Genomic DNA, 18,147 nt, shown 5'->3' with positions numbered 1-18,147 from the left:
GAAGTAAAAATAAATATAATAAAAGTGAATATTCTCTTGGGATTTAACAGTTGCCAAGTAAATGCATTAGAAAAGTACCTCTAATTTGAAAGGAAAACCTTGAATTCAAGAAAGGGTTATAAAAACAAATGGCCCTTTTCTAAGCTAGATATTTCAATGATTCATGAAAGACTATAATTTTTCAACACAGAAGATTACTCTTTCATAGGCATATTCTGTAACATACAAGAAAAATCCTAAATGAGTTTGCAAAGAGTAGAGGGAATATTTCTAAAACCTATTGCTAAATAATTTTGCTTGCCACTCTGAATTTCTATCATTTATTTTTACATGAGGATTCTTTTGAGTACTCCTCCGGGTTTTGGAACCAGAAAAATTCATTTACGAGGGGAGGTCAGCTATTATGCACATAACATGGGGAATTAAGCAAGTGCTTAGAAAGTAGAGGAGATGAGAAGAAATGGTGGCAGTCTCTAGATGAAATTGAAGATATTGACATAATCAGCAAAGTACTCAATGGTTAGAGCAAATGTGGAAACCAGCAGTCTGTTCTTCTAGGAGGAGAGAAAATATCTGATCAAACAGGGCCATTTTTAGATGTTAATATTATTGAAGACCAACTTTCAGACACTGAAACACTGGCTCTTTGTTGTTCTTCATATTTTACTGGTCCAATGCCAAGAGGCAATATTGCCCTTTAGACCTTCTAGACTTCAGCATTTATCTTTCCCCCTATTTGTGCTTCTATTCTGATGAGCCAAGCCAACAAGCATTTATTTATTTATTTATTTTTTAAACCCTTACCTTCTGTCTTGGAGTCAATACTATATTGGCTCCAAGGCAGAAGAGTGGTAAGAACTAGGCAATGGGGGTCAAGTGGCTTGCCCAGGGTCACACAGTTGGGAAGTGTCTGAGGCCAGATTTGAACCTAGGACCTCCCGTCTCTAGGCCTGGCTCTCAATCCACTGAGCCCACCCAGCTGCCCCCAACAAGCATTTATTAAGTGAGATTTAAGGAAAAGTAAAATCCTTATCAAAAGGCAAGGACCTAGGAGGGCTCCAAGGAACTCATAAAAAAATAAGGCTATCTACTGCCATAGAAAGAACAGATGGAGTCTGAATGCAGATTGAGAAGACATACCATTCTTCATTGTATTTCCTTCATGAACTTTTCTCTACTGTAAGCAATATGTGTCTTGTTTAACAACATGATGCACAGGGAAATATGTATTATACCATACTATATGTACAGCCCTCATCACATTACCTGCCTTCTTGAGAAAAAGGGAGGGGTTGTAGGGAGAAAAGAAAAGAAAAAAGAATGAGAAATTTTTGGTCTTGGCTAATATGAGAATTTCTCTTGGATAAGCATATTGATTACACATTTATAATAAATTGTATGATCAGATTATTAAGCTATATATATTCTGTTATGTAACAAATCAAACTAAATGGTCATTCAAAAACAAAAACATTCTTGGCCCTCTGGAGGTCACCATCTAATGGTAAACCAACACAGGTCTGGGATTCTTAAATATGTAGTTATAACTTTTGACCAGACTGTTCATTGATGGCCGGTATGTCTGGGTCACTTTGATGTCTCTTCTAAAACATTACCAGACAGGAGAGCTATAAATGACTGGTTTTGCTAGAAATTATGTCAGAATAGGTCAGAAACAATACACTGTATTCTTACCATGTAGAAATAGCTATGATCACAAAAACAATACTCCTATGAGGTAAGTAGAAGAAATATTATTTATATAGACAGTGTAGCATAATAGAAAAGACTCTAGACTTGAAATTAGGAAGAACTGGGTTCAAATATTGCCTCAGATACTTGCTCACTAAACAAATCACTTCTCTGCCTCAATAAAAGAGATATTATCTCCCCTAAATTAAAAGATTGGTGTCAGAATGGAATATGTAGCATGCTTTCCAAGCTCTGACTAATTGTTATATGAATGCCAATTATAACTTTATTTTTGCCCAGGATTTCATTGGTATGGACCTTCTTGTGTGAAAATTCCCTCTACCAACCAATTTAGACAATTGCTCTATAATTTATACTTTTAGAAAATTGCCAGAGAGTACTTTTATTTTTGCATCTGTATGTTCATTATAGTTTCAAAAAGAACACTCTAATCTCTCAATACATGTAAATTTGTTAGAGTTGCATTGCAGTATGGGTCAGAGATAAGACGTGTACTTAGTTGTTCCTAATTCCTATGGAGCTTCTTTTTCTTCATGTACTATACCACGCTATTTCTCTTTTATTATCATTATCTTTATTATTTTTGGTGTTATTTCCATTTTATAGATGAGGAAATCAATTTGGAGAAGTTTAACAGTATGACCTGAAGGTGTTAGCAAAGGTATTACCTGAGAACTACAGCCAAGAGAGAAATGTTCCAGTCACTAAAAGGAGAATGTCTAGGATTCTACCAAATGTGAAGTCAGTTATTGTTATTAATTAAAGTTGAGTGCTGTGTGGCAGAACTCTGTAGTTACTGTGGAGCTCTATGAGAGAGGGGGAAGTGTGTTGCTAACCACTTATGGAATTGATGGACATTTTGTACCATTACTCATAATGTAGCCATTAAGGTTTACATGATACAATACTGTGTTTCTTTCTTTGGAGTGTTGATTATCCATCTATATGCAGTTTTTAAAATAACACCTGTCACTGCTATTTTTGCATCTGCATCTTCCTTATGGTTTCAAAACGAAAGCTCTATTCTGTCAACGCATGCTGACATTCTTGGGCGAAGGACATTGTCTTTATATTAACCAGGAGGAGAATCATAGAATCGTATAGTCTCCAAGTCTTATAGTCTCAAGAGCTCCTGTATCTGAGCAAGAATTCTCACTTCAGCATCCCAAAAACAGTCCATTTGGCCATCTAGTCAAAAGATAAATGGCAAAAAGATTGGAACAGTTTTCAAAAAATACAAACTATCATCATCTGTATAAAAAATGCTCCAGAAACTAGCAAAAGAATACACATTTAAACAAACAACTGGTGGGTTTTGCCTGTATATAACAAATTGGTGAAGATGAAAACTTCTGGAAATAGTCAATGTTGAAAGTGGGCTTTGGGGGTGTTAGCCACAATAATGGACTTTTGAAAAGGGGAGGAAGGACCTATGGGAACAAAAATATTTGTTGCAACTCTTTTTGTGGTGGCAAAGAATTGGAAATTATGGGGAGGTTCCTGGGAATGGATGATTTCAGAAAAATCTAAAAAAGACATATATACTGATGCAAAGTAAGCAGAACCAAAAAAAAAATATTGTACACAGTGACAGTGATATTTTTGATAAGCAATTGTGAATGACTTAGCTATTCTCAGTAACATAGTGGTCCAAGACAATCCCAAGAGACTCAAGATGAAAAATGTTTGCTTTCAGAGAAAGAACTGATGGAGTCTATACAGACTAAAACATACTGTATTTAATTTTATTTCTTCTTTTTTTGTTCCATATCTCTTCCACAAAATGACTGATATGGGGAAATGTTTTACATGACTGTACATATAAAATCTTTATCAGATTGCTTACATATTCAGTGAGGGGAGAGAGATAAAAGGGAGTAGGGGATGAAGAGTGGGAAGGAGGAAGAGAATTTGGAACTCAAATTTTTAAGGAAAATGAATCTCAAAAAAATTTACTTGTATTTGGGGACAAATAAATATTATTTAAAATAATTCAATTTTGATGAAGCTGTGAATTGATTGCCATTATAGGAAACAATTTGGAATTAAATGATAAAAGCCATTAAAATATTTATAATCTTTGACCCAACAATTTCACTCCTAGGCTCCACAGAGGTTAAAGGTATAAATATGTCGAAATACTCATAACACCTTTTTTGATAGTGAAAATACTAGAAATAAAATGGCTTCTGACAATTTATGGGGAAGGTAAAACCAGTTGTGATATATAAATTTAATGCTATGCTAAAAGTCAGAAACATGAAAAATTCAAAAAAATATGAAAAAGATTTTTACAATGTAGAAGTTAAACAGAATAAAAAATACAGTATAATATGGACTACAATAATTAACAAGAAAAGCTTGTTAGAAGAAGAAAAACTATTTGCTATAATTAATTACAATAACCAATCTCTGTCCCAAAGAAAAAAGATAATGAAATGTACTCCCCTCCCTTCTGTAGTGAGTTGAAGGATGATGGGCCCATAAGATTGTTGAACACACTATCATATATGGTGTTTGTTATTATTTGGTCAGATAAGTATTCAACTCTTTATGACCTATTTGTAGTTTTCTTGGAAAAGATACTAGAGTGGTTTGTCATTTCCTTCTTCAGCTTATTTTACCAATGAGGAAACTGAGGCAACAATTATGTGACTTGCCTAGTGTTACCTAGCTAATAGTTTTCTTTAGTTGGTTGGTTGGTTTGTTTTGTTTGTTTTCATTACAAAAGAGGGCTATAGGGAGTCACTCAGTCTGTTGAGATCTTTTGGGATCCTGGTTCTGTCATGTAGTATGTGGAAAATTTGATAATAATTTTATCTATGTTTTCATTTGTGTCATGGATAAAATTGATCAGAACTAGACCAAGAATAGAGACTTCCTTTGTAACAGACATAATCCAGTCACCTTCGAGGAAGACATTAATCTATCAATAACCATACCTGGAGTCATGAGAAACATCAGGATTTGAATTTCATTCTCTAACATTTATTGCCATATGACAATGTAAGCCATTTAGCCTCCCTGGTCACACATTCCTAGTAGATACTTTCCTTCTCTGGATACTCTCCAGTTTATCAATGTGGAACCCATGGGTGTCATAATTTTTCCATATGTAGTCTGGACAGAGTAGAGTATAGCTGAACCATCGCTTCTCTAATTTTCAACTTAATTAACAAAGCTTCTGATCTAATGATCAGAACCATTGAACCAACAGATTTTTTCTCCAAAACTGAGACTAAGCCATATATTCTCCTCTTGCACTTGTGAGATTGATTTTTAATTGCATATAAGACTTTACATTTATTGACATGATATTTTGTTTTTATTAGGCTCAATTCAACATTCTACCCATTCCACCTTAGTATTCATCCTGACCATTTTATTTTCCATCTACCTTCCCACAGGACCCTCTGGACTATTGAAGACTTGAGACCGTGTCCTCATTATTTCATCCACCCATCTTTGAAACTATTGCCCTGCAACAGACTGATCAGTCAGACAACACTAACACACACTATATGAGGAGGCTACAGACTATAATTCAAATCTTTTTCTCCCTCATACACTTTCTACTTCTTTATCTGAAAACAATAATTAGACCACACAGCCATTGCTTCTGGAAAGGATGTATCAACTGAGTTCCACACAGTATCCCTGTGATTTCTCAATCCAAAACACTCTTCTCTGGCCACCACTACTCTATATGTATGATCTCTCCATACTAGAATGTAAATTCTTTAAGGGCAGTAATGTTTTTTTTTCTTTTGTACCTGTATCCCTCATGCTTAGCACAGAATATTACTGATAGCTCAAAGATCTAATAATTAAAGTATCAGCCATAGTTAATGTTTATAGATGATGGTCTGTGATTCTTAGCATCCTCTGTTCTCCTTTCCACTACTCTGTCACTATCACTGCCATAAAAAAGGATTGAGGACCAGTTGATATTTTTCTTTTTTCCATGGTGGGTTACTATGAAAGAATTCATCATTTAGTTTAGTTCATCTGCTAACAGAAAAAAGAGCTTAGTAGGTTACCAGGATAAAATGGAAGTCTTTCCCACTTCATAGAACTGACCAGAGTTTGTGCTCTACTTAGTCTTAAAGAGCCCCAGGATCACTTCCATGTCATGATATCCCATAAAAGTAGGACATAGTCAAGTAGAATTCTGTAGTATTCAATATCATTTCTGTTTCTGTCTCCACTGATCTTCCCCGAAGTCCTTTCCACCATGTCTTCTCCCTGAATTTCTTGACATCAGTGAAATTCTTTTTAACGTGCAATGCTTCTCCACCACTACTCCACCCCTTTACTTGTTCTGTTCTTTTAAAATAATGTATATGCCTTTTCAAGGACATATTATAGGCATGGGTTTTATCCCTCCAAGTGTCAGCAATAACTGATAAATTAATATCCTTTTGTTTGGTGCTCTAGTTTGCTTTGCTTGTTACCCATACTTTGTGCATTTGTGTCTAAACAGCTGAAGTCATATGTTTTATTGCTAAGTCCTGTGAATTTCTGGGCATCTCTACTGCTATTCTTCTTCCTACATTGTAGCTACTCTCAATATAGCATGATGGATATACATAAGCAGCTTTCACCTTCCATATTCCTTTACAGTTCAAAGCTGTTTCAATTAGATTCAATAGATGCCAAAAATATATATCTTCACCAAGACTTATTAGGCACTCTCTGCCCCTGATCAGCAACCTATCATTCTTATACTTCAAGACATGGTTCTAGTTTCACATATCATCTTCTTAAGCATATGTTCATTTCCCAAATTTTCTTGAGCTTTTTCCTTTGATGAGAAGCAGATTTTTTTTTTTTACATCACCACCTAGTGTTCTTAATGTCTTCGATTGCCTATCCATGGCACCTTTCCCATTCCCCTTGTTTCCTAGATGATCACTGACAACTGTTCAGCAATCTTGTCTGTCAGTTTCTTTGATATACTTGGATTAAATTCATAAGGCACAGATGCTTTGAACTCATTGAGCTTACTTCAGTGCTCTTTTCCTACCTCCTTACCTATCATTGGATTTGATTCTTTGTTAACCATTTTTGTACCATTCTCTCCATTGTAAAGATCATTCTCCTTAACTAAAAGAATTTTTCACCATTCATACATCTACTCCATGCAGTTCTCTCTTCTTTTTTGCCTTATAAATAGGTTTTACATTTTAAAAAATTATTCTCTACATTTATAGCAAATCTCTTCCTGTTATATTCTAGCTTCTAATTTTGTACCTTAGTGACAGAACAAGCACTGGTAGCTCATATTAATATAGTAAGGCTTACAAATATTGCTTTACATACATGTTTAGTTGCTTCAGCATGATAGAGTTGGAAAGAACATTGGATTAGGAATCAGAGGATTTTGGTTCAAATCATTGTCCTCCTGGTTATTACCTAGATGATTATTGGTAAGTTACTTGGCTTCAAAATGTCTCAGTTCCCTCCTATAAAATTAATGGGTTAGACTAGTGTTCCCAGATCCTATGATTTCATTTGAGCACAACCCTTTAAGTTAAGTTATTCAAACATTATTCCAATTTTTAAATAAGGAAATGGAGAGTTGACATCATTGGTACCATGAAGAATCACTTTGCCTTTCTTTAAAATGATTTATTATCTCTATAATACAAAGAAATTGGATTTGATCATTTATAAAGTTTCTTCTATTTCTAAATCCAATAGTCCCATGACTTGACCATGGTCACACAAATATTATGTGGCAAAGGCAGGATTCAATTTCCAGGGTCTTTTTTTCCACGATCATATAAATAAGAGTCCTGATTATAGACTCAGAGAACAAAAAGAATCCTTCAAAAGCATTTTGTCCAAAGCCATAAACATCACCAGCACCACGTGTAGACTCCATCATCATACAAGAAAAAGCCCCTCAAATAAATGAAATGAAGTTTAGGAAATAGGGCTTCCCATTCATTTTAAATTCATTCAGGGAAAGTATTCTTATGTATCATTTAAGTCACTCTTCCTATTATTAATGATCACATTTTATTCTATATTAAATAAAATTAAAATGGCTGGATACCATCAACAGTATAGTCTTCATTCATATATAAGTGACCTTTCACACTATACAAGCTTATTCATTTTGGATATTTTAATTTTTTCTCCATTTTCCTGTTTTTCATCTCCTCCATGGACTAATAAGTCTCTGTTGTTGTTCAGGTGTTTCAGTCATATCGGACTCTTCATCACCCCATTTTGAATTTTCTTCCCAAAGATACTATAGTGGTTTGCCATTTCCTTCTCCAATTCATTTTGCTGATGAGGTATGAGGCAAACAATGTTAAGTGACTTGCCCAGGGTCACATAGCTAGTAAGTTGCTACCTAGCTACCCCTCAAAGCTATTGACGGAACCTCAAAGTCCAACCCTTCAAAGCCTTGCAAGATTGAATAACTTATTCAAGATTACACAAATAATAAGTATCCAATGCAAGCTTTGAACCAAAGTCATCTGATTTCAGACCAGCTTTCTGTCTACTGTACAACATCACCTTTCTCATTCTTTGTAATTAGTGGTTACTCAGCTGCACAAAGATATGGGTACAAAATGTTTCCAAAAGTGAAATTTTCCATTCCATCATTCCAACAAATAAAATCCTAACACTGTTGCTATGTAGCAACATTAAGTTCAATCAATTCATTTGTTCAGCATACCATCTGCAGATCATCTTTTATTTTACTAGTCACTACAAATCTGAAAAAGTGCTATGTGTCATAAGCCATTTATTTTGACTCAACACTAAGTCACATCTTTGTTTTCCATAAGGCAAAACCACGTTTGTCACACTTGGACTAATAATTCTTAATGAGAACTATGTTCTTTATCATTATTTTTTATATATTCTCCTAAGAGGCATATTTTCAATTTGAGTAATTGTGTAATTAATTACTCAAAGACAATCTGGTAATACAGAGCTCAAGTTGCATTAAGTACAAATGCTAAATACTAACAAAGGACCACAGTTTCTTCAACCACAGTTTTGCATCATCTATTATTTCACCTATTACAGACTTCCTTATGTGTCTCATAGGCATCTCAAACCCAACATGTCAAAAAACTCAACTCATTTCATTTCTATACTTTCTCATTTTTATGTACTCTGTTTCTGCTAGAACATCACTACCATTCTAATCACTCAGTTTCAGCCTTAGAGTTATCTTTGACCCTTTCTTTTCCCTCCCATAAGATAAATGTTAATTAAATTATTCATTCTAACCCCCAGGAAGACTCGAGACAAATTCATGAACTAGAAGAAGTTTGAATCTTCAAAGTCTCCTCACCTTGACTTTGTATCCTCACATGCATTTCAGTTACTCACCTCTTTTGTTGTATCCTCTCTCACACCCAGATGACCCAGAGACCCAATGCCCTCATTCTCTTGCTGGCTACGAGGAGTGAACATCTATTGGGGCCATTTCAGCCACCAAAGTGATCTGCCTAAGGCACAATCATTTCTTTTTTTTTAATACCTCAACATTTTTATTATTACTATTTTTAATACGAATGTATACACATCAGGTCAAAATAAGAAAAGAAGTGGAAAGTCAAATTTGAATATTGAGCTTTTCTCCCTTAATTTTTAGGATTTCTAGTTTGGTTTTCTGCTGGGGGGTTTTAATTTGATTGCTTTCGAGTTTTTTTATTTGCATTTCCAATTGATTGATCTCTGCTCTCCCTAGTTTGTTAATATATTTACCTCTGTTTACTGCTTTGGCTGCATCCCAAAAGGTTTGAAAGGATGTCTTGCCTTTGTCATTTTCCTTGATGAAATTATTAATTGTTTCTGTGATTTCTTCTCTAGCTAAACGATTTTGGAATATCATATTGTTTAATTTCCAATTAATTTTTTATTTGGTTTTCCATACACATTTACTGATCATTATTTTTATTGCCTTGTGATCTGAAAAGGCTGAATTTATTATTTCTGCTTTTCTGCATTTGTGTGCTATGTTTCTGTGACCTAGTGTATGGTCAATCTTTGTGAATGTGCCATGTGGTGCTGAAAAGAAGGTGTATTCCTTTTTGTCCCTATTTATTTTTCTCCATATGTCTATTAACTCTAATTTTTCTAAGATTTCATTCACTTCTTTTACCTCTTTCTTATTTATTTTTAAATTTTATTTATCTAAATTTGATAATGGTTGGTTCAAATCTCCCACTAATATTGTTTTACTGTCTATTTCTTCCTTCAATTCTCCTAGTTTCTCCATTAGAAATTTGGGTACTATATTATTTGGTGCATACATGTTGATTAGTGATATTTCCTCATTATCTAAAGTCCCTTTTAACAAAATATTACCATCCCTATCCCTTTTGATCAGGTCTGTTTTTGCTTTGGCTTTATCAGATATCATGATTGCAACTCCTGCCTTCTTTCTATCAGTTGAGGCCCAGAAGGTCTTACTCCATCCTTTAATTCTGACCTACCCACCTCATGTGTGTTTCTTGAAGACAACATATGGTAGGGTTTTGGATTCTAACCCATTCTGCAATTAGTCTATGTTTTATGGGTGAGTTCATCCCATCCACGTTCAAAGTTATGATTGTCACTTGTGAATTCTCTGGCATTTTGATATCCTTCCCTAATTCTAACCTTTCTTCTTTTGCTCTAACCTTTTAATCCAGTGATTTACTTTAAATCAGTCCCCCCTGTCCCCTCCCTTGATATGTTTCCCTTTTTGGTCTCTCCCTTTTTGTTCCCTCCCCCACCCCCCTCTCCTTCCCTCCCCTTTTGTTTTCCCTCCCCCCTTCTCCCCCTTGGTTTTCCCTTCTCCCTATCCTTGTTGGGTAAGATAGAATTCAAGATCCCAATGGATCTGGATGTTTTTCCCTCTCAGAGTTGATTTCCCTGAGAGTAAGGTTTAAGTAAAAACTCTCTTCCTCTCCTTCTTATAGGAGTTTTCTTCCCCTCCCCTTCCCATGTGAATCTTTGTGTGAGAATGATTATTCTATTTGGTTTTTCTTTTCCCCCTATTTACACATTACATTTTCCATATATTAATATATATAATATAAATTGATATAAATGTAGTCCTTAAAGAAGACAGTTTGAATAAATGAAAAGATAACAATTTTCTCCTTTTTCCTTTCCATCATATTTACCTTTTCAGGTATCCCATGCTCTTTGTTTTTTAATATCGAACTTTCCACAGAGCTCTGGTCTTTTCTTTGGAAATCTTCTATTTTGTTGAATGCCCATACTTTCCCTTGGAAGTATATAGTCAGTTTTGCTGGATAGCTGATTCTTGGTTGAAGACCCAGCTCTCTTACCCTTCTGAAAATTATGTTCCATGCCTTACGATCATTCAGAGTGGAACTTGCAAGGTCTTGTGTGACCCTGATTGGCATTCCTTTATATTTAAATTGTCTTTTTCTGGCTTCTTGTAGGATTTTTTTCTTTTGCTTGAAAGCTTTGGAATTTGGCAATTACATTCCTGGGAGTTGTCTTTTGGGGATTTAGTGTAGAGGGTGTTCTGTGAGCTCAGTCAGTGGATGTATTGCCCCCTTGTTGTAGGATCTCTGGGCAATTTTCTTTGATTATATCTTGTATTATGATGTCGAGTTTGCTGCTTATTTCTGGCTTTTCTGGGAGTCCAATTATTCTTAAATTATCTCTTTTTCCTCTATTTTCCAAGTCTGTCACCTTTTCAGTGAGATATTTTATGTACTCTTCTAATTTCTTGATCTTTTGGCTTTGCTTTATTGATTCTTGCTCTTTTACCTGCTCGTTGTCTTCCAGTTGCCTAATTCTGACCTTTAAAGCCTGGTTTTCCTTTTCACTTTGGTCAAACTGTTTTTGTAGATGTGTGAATTTCTTTTGCATTATTTCCCACTTTTCCTCCCAGAGGGCTTCCATCTTTTTGATCCTTCCCGATTCAAATTCTTCATGGGTTTGTGGAGAGTTTCCATTTCCTTTGGAAGGTTTCAGAGCATTTGCTTGTGTTTCCTCCTCTATCTCCTCTGTATTTTGTATTTTTGCTCCATAAAATGTGTCCAAAGTTGCCCCCTTCTTCTTGTTTTTCTTGGAATTTTGGGGCTTTTGTGCTTCTGTGGAGTTTGCCATCTGTATCTGAGTGGGAAGGACTAGCTTTTCTTATCTCTGTCTGGTGTTCAGAGGTTTTAGCCCTAGGCAGATTGTCCGTTCTATGCAGTTGTTGTTCTGTCTTCCCAGGGAAGCCAGGAATTGTTGGTGTTTCCCTTTTACTGCCCTCCTCAGTTCCCTCCCGATGCTTCTGTGTTGCCTTACTTCCATGCTCTGAGCCAGGCTCGGCCCTTTCCCCGGGGTGTTTGTTTCTGTGCCTTAGCTGGCCAGGAGAGCCAGTACTCTGAGGGGGGAGGGGCCACAGCTTCTTGGAGCTTGGAGGGCTCCTGATAAGATTAACTTTCTCTGGGTTGAACTGAGTAAGCTTTGAGGCAGGTACCTTGAGACTTGGATGGAAGGATCCAGCCAGGGGGCTGCAGGCTCCCCTGTCTCTTTCTGTTTCCCTGCTGTCTGGGTGCCCCCGCGCCTGGGTATGGTTGTTTTCAGGATGTGGCCTTCAGAATAGCCAGCTCCTGAGGGTTACTGTTGTTTCAGAGAACCCTGCTCTCTTAGGGGGGAGGGGCTGTGGCTTCCTGGAGCTCTGAGGGCTCCTGATAGGATTAATCTCAGACTGAGTATGCCCTGAGGCAGGGACCTTCGGTAAGACTCAGATGGAAGGATCTGATCAGGGGGCTACAGGCTCCTCCTGTCTCTCTCTGTTTCCCTGCTGTCTGGGTGCCCCCTGGACTAGGTCAGGTTGTTTTCAAGAAGTGGCCTTCAGAATAGCTGGCCCTGAGGCTCTGAGGTTCCCTCTGCTGCCTTGGACTCAGCGCTCTGGGTTGGGGGGATGGGTCCTGGAACCTTCCTTCTGCCTACCCCTTAGGTCCGAGTGATCTCATGTTCTGGCATTTGGGGGGGCTACACCTTTTGATCCAGGTCCAGGTCCAGGAGGAGGATTCCCGGGGTCTATGCTGTTATTTGTTTTGAATTTTGGTGCCTTAGGAGCATATAGTTTGAGTTTGGTAGGGTAGGGTTTCCAGAGATCTGAACTTTAGCTTTCTCTAAGCCGTCATCTTGACCAGAAGTCCCCAGAAAACAGTATCTTGAAACCTAAAATTAATCAGTTTGAAAATGAGGTGAAGGAGATGAAAAAGAACCTACAAAGAAAATCATACCAGAAGGAGAATGACCAAAAAGCCAGGGATGAGATCCAGTCTTCAAAACCAGACTGCAACAGTAATTGCAAGTAGAAGCAAGCAACTTCACAAGGAAGTAGGACACTATAAAACAAAATCAAAAGAATAAAAAAATAAAGGAAAATATGAAGCACCTCATTCACAAAACATAAGACTTAGAAAATCATTCCAGGAGAGACAACTTAAGAATCATTGGTCTATCGGAAGACCATAACAAAAGAAAAAGCCTAGACATCATACTACAGGAAATTATCCAAGATAATTGACCCAACATTCTTGAATAAAAGGGAAAAGTGGAGATTGAAAGAATCCACTCCTGTACTTAATCCTCAACTGAAAACACCCAGGACTTTCATTCAAAAACTTTCATTCATTCAAGAACTACCAGACCAAGGAAAAAATATTACAAGCTGTTAAGAAGAAGTCATTCACATACCATGGAACCACAGTGAGGATAACACTGGATTTGACTATATCTACACTGAAGAATTGAAAGGCATGGAATATGATATTCCAGAAATCAAGGAAACTAAGTCTACAACCAAGAATCAACTATCCACAAAAAGTGACTATATTCTAAGTATGGTCATTTAATGAAATAGAAGAATTCCAAGCATTTGTAAAGAAAAGACTAGACCTGAACAGAAAATTTGGTGCCCAAACACAGAACTCAAGATAATCATCAAAAGGTAATTAAGAAAGAGGGAAAAAAGAAAAACAAAACAAAACAAAAACATTTTTGAGAGACCCAATAAGTTAAAGTGATATGTATCCCTATATGAAAAGAGGGTATTGTTAACTCTGTAAAATTAAATTTAGTCTCTAGTAATAAAAGTATTATATTTCATGAGGTTTATTAAATATTATTAGAAATCAAATATGCAAAATAATAAATCACGTCCCTAGGGCTGATTAGCCCATTCACAGTCTACCTTTGACATGTTGCAATGTCTGAGTAGAGGAAGAGACTATTGGGAGGCAGAGAGCCCATTAAATACTAAATTGTGATCTTGCCCAGGTGGAGACTCATGTGAGATTATAGGGAATTCTGGGAAGTACCAAGGACTTCTGGATATTGAAGTCAGGGGTTCAAATCTCCATTTTTACAACTCTTAAAAATTATTATCACCTGTGTAGCTAGAAGACTTAAACTTGGAGGGAACAGTGACAAATTATATAGTATGTATATAGATAGATATATGTATGTATAAATACATATATGTGTGTATATGTATATATATAGATATATATATATATACAACTAGAGTAAAAAAAGAAGTTAATACAAAGAGAAATGGGAAAAGAAGCAAAATGGCATAAATTTATATGTCACAAAGAAGCACATGGCATGAGGGGGCGAGAACATCAATACACTGGAAGAGTAAAGAGGTTGGAGATAGGAAATGCTCAACTCTTACATGCATTGAAATTGACTCAAAGAGGGAATAACAATCAAATAAATTGGGGCAGGGAATTAATTTCCGCCCTATAGGGAAGTAGAAGGGTAACAAATGGACTGGTGGGGAGGGAAGTATTACAATGGAGGGAGAGGGTGGGGGGGTAATTATAGAAAGACTACAGGGAAAATAAGGGGGGGAATAAGAAGGGAAGGGGGTAGAAAGGGAAGTAAAATAAGGGTGGGAACTAGGGAGACTGATTAAAAACAAACATTGGTATAGAAGGCAATAGTGAAAGAAGAAAAGGCAGGACCAGGAGTAGAAATCAAAATGCTGGGAAATACACAGCTGGTAATCATAACTCTGAATGTTAATGGAATGAACTCACCCATAAAATTCAAGCAAATGGCAGAGTGGATAAGAAACCAAAACCCTACCATATGCTGTCTATAAGAAACACACATGGGGAAGGTAGACATACATAGAGAAAAAGTAAGAGGATGGAGGCAAAACTATTGGGCAGCAACTGATAAAAAGAAGGCAGGAATCGCAATCATTATATCAGACAAAGCAAAAGTAAAAATAGATCTAGTTAAAATATATAGGGAAGGTAATTACATCCTGATAAAAAGCAGTATAGACAATAAGGAAATATCAGTACTCAACATGTATGCACCAAATAGCAGAGCATCCAAATTTATAAAGGAGAAACCAGGGGAGCTCATGGATGAAATAGATAGAAAAACTATATGTGGGAGACCTGAACCTTCCTCTATCCGAATTACATAAATCAAATAAAAAAAATAAGAAAGAGGTAAGAGAAGTAAATGGAATCTTATAAAATTTAGAGTTAGTAGATATGTAGAGAAAAAAATAGGGACAAAAAGAAATACACCTCCTTTTCAGCAGCACATGGTACATTTACAAAGCTTGACCATATATTTGGGCATAAAAACCTTGCAAACAAGTGCAAAAGAGTAAAAATAACAAATGCAACATTCTCAGACCACAATGCAATGAAAATAATAATTATTAAGGTACATGAAGAGGCAAATCAAAAATTAATTGGAAATTAAAAAATACAATTCTCCAAAATCTGTTAAAGAACAAATCATAGAAACAATAATTTCATAGAAGAAAATGACAATGATGAACCATCATTTCAAAATCTATGGGATGCAGTGAAAACAGTACTTGGGGGAAATTTATATACTTACGTTTCATATATTAACAAATTAGGGAGGGCAAAGTTAAATGAATTGGGCTTACAAATTAAAATATTAGAAAGTGAACAAATTGAAAATCCTTAGATGGAGACTAAATTAGAGATCCTAAAAATCAAAGGTGAAATTAATAAAATTAAAAGCCAAAGAACTATTGATTTAATAAGTAAGACTAGAAGCTCATACTTTGAAAAAACAAATAAAATAGACAAAGTACTGGTCAATATAATTTTAAAAAGGAAAAAAGAAAATGAAATTGACAGTATCCAAGATGAAAAGGGAGACCTCACCTCTAATGAAGAGGAAATTAAAGCAATCATTAAAAACTTTTATGCCCAACTATAAGGCAATAAATATGGCAATCTAGGTGATATGGATGAATATTTACAAAAATATAAATTTCCTAGACTACCAGAGGAAGAAATAAATTACCTAAACAACCCCATATCAGAAAAAGAAATGGAACAAGCCATCAAAGGGCTCCCTAAGAAAAAACCCCCAGGACCATATGGATTCACAAATGAATTCTATCAAACATTCAAAGAACTAATCCCAATATTATACAAACTATTTGACAGAATAAGCAAAGAAGGAGTTCTACCAAATTCCTTTTACAACACAAATATGGTACTGATCCCAAAGCCAGGCAGGTCAAAAACAAAGAAAGAAAACTATAGGCCAATCTCCTTAATGAATATAGATGCAAAAATCTTAAATAGGACACTAGCAAAAAGACTCCAGCAAGTCATTATGAGTGTTATTCACTATGACCAGGTAGAATTTATACCAGGATTTCAAGGATGTTTCAATATTAGGAAAACCATCCACATAACTTAGCATATTAATAGGCAAACTGACAAAAATCACATGATTACCTCAATAGATGCAGAAAAAGCCTTTGACAAAATGCAACACCCATTCCTACTGAAAACACTAGAAAGCATAGGAATAGAAGGGCCTTTCCTAAAAATAGGAAACAGTATATATCTAAAACCATCAACAAACATCATCTCCAATGGGGATAAACTCGAAGCCTTCCCAATAAGATCAGGTGTGAAACAAGGATGCCCATTATTGCCTCTATTATTTAACATTGTACTAGAAACATTAACTGTAGCAATTAGAGAACAAAAAGAAATTGAAGGTATTAAAATTGGCAATAAGTAAACCAATCTATCTCTCTTTGCAGATGATATGATGATATACTTAAAGAATCCTAGAGAATCAACTAAAAAGCTAGTCCAAATAATCAACTTTAGCAAAGTTGCAGGATATAAAATAAACCTGCATAAATCATCAGCATTTCTATATATTTACAACACATTTCAGCAGCAAGAATTAGAAGGAGAAATTCCATTTAAAATCACCCTAGACAATAGAAAATACTTAGGAATCTATTTGCCAAGACAAAAACAGGAACTATATGAACACAACTACAAAACACTCTCCACACAATTAAAACTAGATCTAAACAATTAGAAAAACATTGATTGCTCATGGGTGGGATGAGCTAACATAATAAAAATGACAGTCCTACCCAAATCAATTTGCTTATTTAGTGCCATACCCATTGAACTACCAAAACATTTTTTTTTTTACTGAATTAGAAAAAAACATAACAAAGTTCATTTGGAAGAACAAAAGGATCAAGGATATCCAGTGAAATAATGAAAAAAAAATGCAAAGGAAGGAGGACTTGCAGTCCCAGATCTCAAACTATACTATAAAGCAGTGATTATCAAAATAATTTGGTACTAGCTAAGAGACAGAAAGAAGGGTCAGTGGAATAGACTTGGGGTAAGAGACATCAGCAAGAAAGTCTATGATGAGCCCAAAGATCCCAGCTTTTGGGACCAAAATCACTATTTGATAAAAACTGGTTGGGAAAATTAGAATACATTATGGGAGAGATTAGGTTTGGATCAATACCTCACATCCTACACCAAGATAAACTCAGAATGGGTGAATGATTTGAAAAAAGAAGGTAAGTATAAGTAAATTGGGTGAACACAGAATAGTATACATGTCAGATATTTGGGAATGGAAAAATTTTAAAACCAAGCAAGAACTAGAAAAAATCACAAAATGTCAAATAAATAATTCTGATTACATCAAATTAAAAAGGTTTTGTACAAATAAAATGAATGCAACCAAAATTAGAAAGGAAGCAACAAATTGGGAAACAATCTTCATAACAAAAATCTCTGACACCAAGTCTAATTACTCAAATTTATAAAGAGCTAAATCAATTGTACAAAAAAACAAGCCATTCTCCAATTGATAAATAGGCAAGAGACATGAATAAGCAATTTTCAGTTAAATAAATCAAAACTATTAATAAGCACATGAAAAATATTCTAAATCTTTTATAATCAGAGAGATGCAAATAAAAATGACTCTGAGGTATCACCTCACACTTAGCAGATTGGCTAACATGACAACAATGAAAAGTAATGAATACAGGATGGGATGTGGCAAAGTAAGGATATTAATGCATTGCTGGTGGAGTTGTGAATTGATCTAACCATTCTGGAGGGTAATTTAGAACTATGCCCA

Source organism: Monodelphis domestica, chromosome 5 (genome assembly GCF_027887165.1).
Source record: "Monodelphis domestica isolate mMonDom1 chromosome 5, mMonDom1.pri, whole genome shotgun sequence".
NCBI lineage: Eukaryota > Metazoa > Chordata > Mammalia > Didelphimorphia > Didelphidae > Monodelphis > Monodelphis domestica.
Note: the sequence above shows the minus strand (reverse complement) of the source record.